The sequence below is a fragment of the Pongo abelii genome, chromosome X (assembly GCF_028885655.2).
Source record: "Pongo abelii isolate AG06213 chromosome X, NHGRI_mPonAbe1-v2.0_pri, whole genome shotgun sequence".
Taxonomy (NCBI): Eukaryota; Metazoa; Chordata; class Mammalia; order Primates; family Hominidae; genus Pongo; species Pongo abelii.
The window spans coordinates 124979051-124987752 of NC_072008.2; the positions used below are offsets into that span (position 1 = coordinate 124979051).

Below are 8702 nucleotides of genomic sequence, written 5' to 3' on the forward strand. Positions count from 1 at the left end.
AACACTACATCTGTAACCTCTTTACATTCATTAACACTCAGGAGTAAAAACAATAATGATTTTTGTTATGGCTTCGTGTTTCTTTAAAACATTAACTAAAATAGATTTCTAATTTGGGAAACAACTAATGCTATTTGGTTTTAAAAAGAATTGTATCTTAATCATCAAGCTAAAGACATAGCAAGAAAACAATGACATGGTCACTTGAAGGGTGTCTCAGTCTAATTTTCACCATCTAATAAGACAGCCTTAAAGTAATTCCAACAGAAAGTCTAAGAAATTCATCGATCAACTTCCTAAGCACATCAGGGAAGGTGCTAAAACAGTGGACATCGAGAACAATGGCAGCAGAACATCTTATTTAAACTTTTGAGATAATAAAACAATACAGAAGTGGGAACCCTTGTGAAATTTTTTTTTCTTGTTTTGGTTAACAAGATCATTAATACTTTACAAACTTCATACATGTGGCACACTGTAAGGTTTAAAGAATAAAATAAGGGCCTTTCTGCTCATGGACGCCGCCGAAGAAGCATCGTTAAAGTCTCTCTTCTCCCTTCCATCATGTCTAAGTCAAAGTCTCCTAAAGAGCCTGAACAGCAGAGGAAGCTCTTCATTAGAGGGTTGAGCTTTGAAACAACCGGTGAGAGCCTGAGGAGCCATTTTGAGTAATGGGGAATGCTCACGGACTGTGTGGTAATGAGAGATCCAAACTTCAAGCGCTCCAGGGGCTTTGGGTTTGTCACATATGCCACTGTGGAGGAGGTGGATGCAGCCATGAATGCAAGGCCACACAAGGTGGATGGAAGAGTTGTGGAACCAAAGAGAGCTGTCTCAAGAGAAGATTCTCAAAGACCGGGTGCCCACTTAACAGTGAAAAAGATATTTGTTGGTGGCATTAAAAAAGATACTGAAGAACATCACTTAAGAGATTATTTTGAACAATATGAAAAATAGAAGTAACTGAAATCATGACTGACCAAGGCAGTGGCAAGAAAAGGGGCTTTGCCTTTGTAACCTTTGACGACCGTGACTCTGTGGATAAGCTTGTCATTCAGAAATACCATACTGTGAATGGCCACAACTGTGAGGTTAGGAAAGCCCTGTCAAAGCAAGAGATGGCGAGTGGCTTCATCCAGCCAAAGAGGACAAAGTGGTTCTGGAAACTTTGGTGGTGGTCTTGGAGGTGGTTTCAGTGGGAATGACAACTTTGGTCATAGAAGAAACTTCAGTGATCGTGGTGGCTTTGGTGGCAGCTGTGGTGGTGGTGGTGGATATGGTGGCAGTGGGGATGGCTATAATGGATTTGGTAATGATGGAAGCAATTTTGCAGGTGGTGGAAGCTACAATGATTTTGGCAATTACAACAATCAGTCTTCAAATTTTGGACCCATGAAGGGAGGAAATTTTGGAGGCAGAAGCTCTGGCCCCTGTGATGGTGGAGGCCAATACTTTGCCAAACCACGAAACCAAGGTGGCTATGGCGGTTCCAGTAGCAGCAGTAGCTGTGGCAGTGGCAGAAGATTTAAATTAGGAAACAAAGCTTAGCAGGAGAGGAGAGCCAGAGAAGTGACAGGGAAGCTACAGGTTACAATAGATTTGTGAACTCAGCCAAGCACAGTGGTGGCAGGGCCTAGCTGCTACAAAAAAGACATGTTTTAGACAAATACTCATGTATATGGGCAAAAAACTTGAGAACTGTATTTGTGACTAATTGTATAACAGGTTATTTTAGTTTCTGTTCTGTGGAAAGTATAAAGCATTCTAACAAAGGGTTTTAAATGTAGATTTTTTTTTGCACCCATGCTGTTGATTGCTAAATATAACAGTCTGATCGTGATGCTGAATAAATGTCTTTCTCTAAAATAAATAAATAAATAAATAAAATAAACAAGAGAGCTCCCTGAAATTAGAAACACTGCATTATAATAACCCTCCCCCCCCCCTTTTTTTTTTTTTTGAGACGGAATCTCCCTCTGTCGCCCAGGCTGGAGTGCAGTGGTGCAATTTTGGCTCATTGCAACCTCCGTCTCGCGGATTCAAGCGATTCTCCTGCCTCAGCCTCCCTAGTAGCCGGGATTACAGGCGTGCGCCATGACTCCCGGCTAATTTCTGTATTTTTAGTAGAGACGGGGTTTCACCATGTTGGCCAGGGTGGTCTCGAACTCTTGACCTCAAGTGATCCTCCTGCCTCGGCCTCCCAAAGTACTAGGATTACAGGCGTGAGCCACCGCGCCCAGCCGTATAACTTTTATAGGCACACACTTCCTTAAGTTTCAAGCAAGTTGAAATTCAACCCTTATTATTCACAAGGACTTCAAATAGACAATAGACCAGCTTACAAACAAGCATGAGCACCCTACAAATGGCTCTTACTACGGAGTTCTTAGGATAAAGGTGTTTATACTTTGAACAGTCACGTGAGTATCGTAAAGATGGCGATTGTATATCACTTTCCAGTGAAATTGCTTGCCTTCCTTTATGATTTCTTCAGTCTTTTTTTCAGCAGACAAAAGATTTTCTAAAAAAGTCTGAATATTCTAAGTATAGCTCATCACCTGGTAAAAGCTAGAGCATCCCATCAGCAGTTAACAAGGTGATCGGCAGCCATCTTTCCAGTCCTTCTAATGCACGATCCAAACAAAATTTGTGCAAATCAGAGAGAGGCAAAATTTTCATCAAGTTTTCTCATTTCATAGAACTGTGGGGGTGCCAGCCAAATTTCTTTTGATAAGAAACTTTCAGTTGCCTTTGATGGAGATGACCACTGGCAGCCCACCACCTCTGCCAAGTCGGAGTAGACTGGCGGCGGCTTGCGCAGGCAACATAGGAAGACGGCCGCGTCGAAGACACAAGTTGCGCGGCGCGAGAAAGGGGCGAGCCGGGCGCTCCAGTGGTGCAACGCCCAGATATCGGGCGTGCAGTGGAGGTGCGCGCACAGCCGCGGGAAATGGCGCCGGTCCCGGGCGCAAGCGGGCGCAGCAGGCGGCCAGGCCCGGCTGCGGCTGGAGGGCGAGGCGGGGCTCTGGCGCGGGGCCGGGCGGGGAGGTCCTGGGCGTTGTTCTATTCTTGAAGCCAATCATCCTAGCGGAGGCTTCCTGATGACCCACTTTTCTGTCTGAGGGTAGACGTCACAGTATCCCTAATGGGCCTATTTAGTGATAGAGTCCTGGTAGTCATTCCTACAGCCTGAGGCTATAGCCTGTTCCTCCAGCCCTTCTACTGATTTTTGTAAGCTCTTAATTCCCTGTGTCCCACCCTTTTCTCCTCTAAATAACTAAGCAGTTTCTGTTTCTCACCACTGAACAGCGACTAATACAAGGATGAAATTAAAAGTTCTGTTTAGGATATGTAAATATTCTGATACCTACTGATGTCAAGTATGCCTTATGTATACAGGATCTGGAGTACAGGGGTAAGACCAGGGTAAAAAGTTTATTTTATGCTTTTTTCACCTTCCTTTTGTCTTTCATACAAAGTTTAAATATGTGAGTCTTAAGTATATGAAAAACATTAGGACTGAATGAAATCACCTGAGCAGAGAATGAGAACAGATGCTGGCCCAGGACATATCTGGGGCACACTCCAACATTTAAAAGTTTGGCAAAGGAGATGGAAATGGTATGGGCAGCTGAGAAGGAGTAGTGAATAAGAAAGGAGAAAAACCATCAAAGGATGTGGGATGTATCCCAGAAACTAAGTAAGGAAAGTATTTCAGGGTGTAGTGATCAACTCCGTCAAATGTTGTACTGTGTGTACAAAGTGCTCTGAGTGTACTTTGTACTCTGAGAGACAGAGTCCAAAGACAAAGTTACAAAAATGTCCATGGAATCAGAACATAAACAAGAATGGCATTGAAGGAGTGATGCAGGCAAAAGCCCAGTAGAGTGAGTAGAAGAGAGAATGGGAGGCAAGGATGTGGAGATGATACATATAGACAACCCTTTGTAGAAGTTTGGATACATAGGGAACAGAAAATGCAGGGGAGTAGCTACTAGGAAGATTTGGGGTTAGGGGAAGGTTTTTGGTTTTGGTTTTGGTTTTTTGTTGTTGTTTTGTTTTGTTTTGTTTTGTTTTGAGACAGGGTTTCTCTCCCATCGCCCAGGCTGCAGCACAGTGGCACACTCTCGCTTCACTACAACCTCCACCTACCAGGCTCAAGCGATCCTCCTGCCTCAGCCTCCCAAGTAGCTGGGATTACAGGCACGTGCCACCACACCCAGCTAATTTTTATATTTTTAATAGAGAACAGGCTTTCACCACGTTGGCCAGGCTGGTCTCAAATTCCTGACCTCAAGTGATCTGCCCGCCTTGACCTCCCAAAGTGCTGGGATTACAGGTGTGAGCCACGGCGCCCGGCCCCGGGGAAGGTGTTTTAAAAGAGAAGAAACGCTAAAGCATGTTTATCTGCTCATAAGTACGATCAAGGAGAGAAGAAGATAAACTGTGAGAGCCAGGGTTTTGAGAATTAGGCAAATAGATGCAGAGTTCAAGGGGAAGGCCCTTGATAGGAGTAAAGACACTCTCTGCACAGTACCAAGAAGGAAAACAGAGAATACAGCTGCAGGTAGGGTTTGGTGGGTTTGGTGGCAGGGAGATGATAGTTTACATCTAATTGTTTCTATTTTCTTAAAGAAATGAAATGCAATATCATCAGCTGAAAGTAAGAATAGAGAGGGGACACTGAAGATTTGTAGACAGTGAAAATGGTGTCATAGAGTCCTCACAGGGAATGACAGTGGGAGAGAAAATTGAGCACGACTGTGTAGTATACTTCTTGTACAGCATAATTCACTTGTAAATTTTAGTGAAATTTTTTCAGGTGAGCTCTTCCTCATTCATTATCCCCAGGTAGCCACTGACCTGCTTTCTGTCACTATATGTTAGATTGCATTTTCTGGACATTTACATAGATGGAATCACATACTTTTTGCCCCAAATTATTTCATGTTTAATATGTTGTTGTGGATGTTTTAATGTTGTTGTGGATGTTATTGTCTCTTTCTTCATTTTGATTGCTGATTGTTCGTTGCTATTGAATATTTAGAATACAGAAATAAAATTGATATTTATATATCAATCTTGTATCCTTTAGCCTTGCTAACTTACTCATTAGTTCTAGTAGCTTATTTGTAGAATTCGTTGGATTTTCTACATAGATGATCATGTCATCTGTGAATAAAACAGTTTTGATTCTTTTCCAAAGTTTTTTTTTTCAAGTGAGACCAGCAAGTAGAGTACTGTGCTTTCTACTACAATGTTCAGTTGTTTATGTGCAGTTAGGGAATGGGGGAACAGTTGGGTTTAATCACAGCTGGGCTTTTGAAAAGGTCTAGTGTATGACCAAGGAGGTGAAGAAAGTCAAGGAAGTGGAAGGTCATGGTGTGGGATGGGTCATCCACATTGATGTTAAAGTCACTAAAAATGATGGACCAGCATCAGCTTGGGGAGGACAACTGAGCCTGGAGGGAAAGGCTTCCTCAGTAGAATTTACACACCCTCTGCTATGGGCTTCTGGGGAGTCATGGGTGCGGGTGTGCAGACCAGGACGTGGATCCTGGACACTCTGGGACACTGCCTCCCAACCACAATATGTGCCTAGGCTGGGGCATATAGCTGATCCAAACTCCACTCCTCCCCTCCCTCGGAGACCTTCACTCTCAGTTCAGCTCAAAGCTCTCAATAACCTAGAGACTTTTTAGAAACAAAGTCCTCTCTACTTTCTTCCTGGCATAAGTAAAGTTCAGATCTCCTTGTCACAAAGCCCTGGCCATCCTCTGTGGCAAGAGTAAGAGAGAGAAAGATAAATTTTGTTTAGCGATGAACTTATAGCAGACAAAAAACAGAAGACAATTCATTTTCAATTAGATTATCTTACCATACCAAAAAAAGAAAAATCAAGGAAAGGATAATTCCCACATATTAACCCTAGATATTTCTGCTTGGTGGGAAGGTGGGATCGCCCCTGTATACATGCAAAGGGATGGAGAGAGAGAGAGAGAAAGTGAGTGTGTGTGTGTGTGTGTGTGTGTGTGTGGTGTGGGGCACATACAAGCACAAGGAAATAGGGGAATATCTTTGACACCTTACTACCTGCCACTTCTTTGCTGGTCTCTCCTATTTTATTTAAGTCTTCTGTCCCAGGGCTACTCATACCCTCATATTTTCCTCAGGCTAAAGAGGATATCCACTGTGTGTTCTATGGAGCAAAATTCTCTCTACTTCCATCCCTATTCACCAGTTAGCTCTCTTTGAGGTGACAATGGATATGAAAGGGTTAATAAGATTCGAAAGAACGTACTATTGCTTTAGCAAACCACTGTGTTTCCTAGGCAACATAATGCCTGTATTTCTCCTGTTTCTTCCTGTTTCCAAAAGCCCCTATGGAGGGAATGGTAAAAATATTAGCCTTGGCCAACACTCAAGCCCTTGCTGTTTCTCTCTCTCTCCCCATTCTACTCCCCTCACAGTTGACCTTGCCTCCTACTTCATGGAAAACATTGAAGCTGTCAGGTTTGAATTCCCTCTCCCTCTCCTCTTAAAGGAGAAGCTATGATCCTTCCACCTGTTCTTTCGATTTCATCCTCTCTTGTCTCATTCCATGCCACAGGGTTGATTAATATCCACTCTGGGCGGGGTGAGGTGGCTCATGCCTGTAATCCCTGCACTTTGGGAGGCTGAGGTGGGTGGATCGCTTGAGGTCAAGAGTTCAAGACCAGCCTGGCCAACATAGCGAAATCCCATCTCTATTAAAAAATTTGCAAAAATTAGCCAGGCGTGGTGGCAGGTGCCTGTAATCCCAGCTACTCCGGAGGCTGAGGCATGAGAATCGCTTGAACCCGGGAGACGGAGGTTGCAGTGAGCCGAGATCCCACCACTGCACTCCAGCCTGGGCAACAAGAGCAAAACTCCATCTCAAAAAAAAAAAAAAAAAAAAAAAGTACCCACTCTGTCCTGTATTTTCAACCTCTAAGCCTTACTACCTATCTTGCTGCAACTGAAGTCTATGACAGTTTTCAGAAGAACGAAAATCAAACCAGGGAATCCAGTTCCCTCTTTTCCCTACCTCCTCTGCCTTAGTCAAGCTTCTCAAACTTCTTTTTGGAGAGGTAGATCTCCTCAATCTTCATGTTCTACTCACTCCCTAGGCCACTGGAACCAGACTTCCACCCTTCTCATGCCACAATAAAAAGAGTCTGGCATAGGTAACCCAGGACTTCCTAACTGCCTAGTCCAACTTACACCTTAGTTTTCATCTTTCTTGATCCATTTACAGCCCTTGGCATTGTAAACCTCTCCCTCCTGGAAACCCTCTCTCCTCCCTTTGCTTCTATTGGACCACATTATTCTGCCATTTTCCTACCACTTGTGGTTTTTATTCTCAATCTCCTTGGTGGGTTTCTCTTCCTCTACTTATTCCTACAATGTTAATCTTCCCCAAGACTCTATCTTGGCCCTCTTTTTCTCTCTGCAACCTGCCTATAAATGCCAAGCCAGTCATATGAGTAAGTAATGCGAGTCTGGTTGATGTGTGACAATGTAGTATATGCCAGAAATCACAAAGAAATGTGTTCTTGCCCTGTTTTTATTTTGAAATAGTAACCCTGTTCTCTTTCATTTTCCACTTTTGATAGAGTCATAGGTACAAAAAATTTTGATTATCCACTTAATTCTGCTTTAACAAAAACAGAGCAAATGTGATAAAAGACAGCTGATACTTATTCTGAGCATTGGGGATACAGAAGGGAGAAGTGGGGCTTCTTTAGGTGCACCTGCTAAAGGAGGCAGCTGCTAATCAGAGATATAATGCCAGATCTTCTCTCTCTCTCTCTCTCTCTCTCTTTTTTCTTTCTTTTCTTTTTTTTTTTTTTTTTTTTTTTTTTTGAGACAAAGTCTTGCTCTGTCACCCAGGCTGGGGTTTAAGCGATTCTCGTGCCACACCCAGCTAATTTTTGTATTTTTAGTAAAGACAGGGTTTCATGATGTTGGCCAGGCTGGTTTCGAACTCCTGGCCTCAAGTGATCTTCCCACCTTGGCCTCCCAAAGTGATCTTCTCATTTTTTAAGAGAGGATTTTTATGTCAGAAATACAGGCTTTATGTAAAAATCTGTTGGTTAACTGCTTACATCTAATATTTTAAAAATTAAAATAATGTGAGGGTCAAATAAACATGTGTTTGAGCCAGCTGTAGTCACCAAGGCTAACAATTTTCAACCTTGGCTTGGAACATTGTGCAATGAGCCTTGAAGAGAGAGAGACCTCTGCCCTATATTCTCCTTGGGATCTAATTCAATGCCAGTGGTTTCAGCTACCACCCATAGGCTGTTACCTCCTGTCTTTACCCCTCCAGTCTAGACCTCCATCCTGAGCCCCAAACCCAAATATCCAATTGAACATATTACTGGATATCCCCACCAGAAAGTTGCTTATGCCCGTGCTTTTCAAACATTAATGTGCATGTGAATCATCTGGAAGACTTGTTAAAATGGAGATTCTGATTCAGTATGTCTGGCATACTGCCCAAGATCGTGTATTTCCAACAAGCTCCCAGCGGATGCCAAAGCTGCTGGTTTATGAACCACACTTTAAAACACAACCCCCATTTGCATACAATGTCCTTTTTGCAAGTTTGCTCCTCCTGCTACTTATCTTCTCTTGATGAATGATACGCCATCCACCCATGCAAAAATTGGGGGCATAAG

At 43.1% G+C, this 8702-nt stretch overlaps 2 pseudogenes; one reads left to right on the forward strand and one right to left on the reverse strand.

Annotated features, from left to right (window-relative positions):
- Positions 1 to 564: 564 nt before the first annotated feature.
- LOC100431255 (heterogeneous nuclear ribonucleoprotein A1-like) lies at positions 565 to 1653 on the forward strand (annotated as a pseudogene).
- Positions 1654 to 2292: 639 nt separating this feature from the next.
- LOC100435138 (acyl-coenzyme A diphosphatase NUDT19-like) lies at positions 2293 to 3083 on the reverse strand (annotated as a pseudogene).
- Positions 3084 to 8702: the final 5619 nt, after the last annotated feature.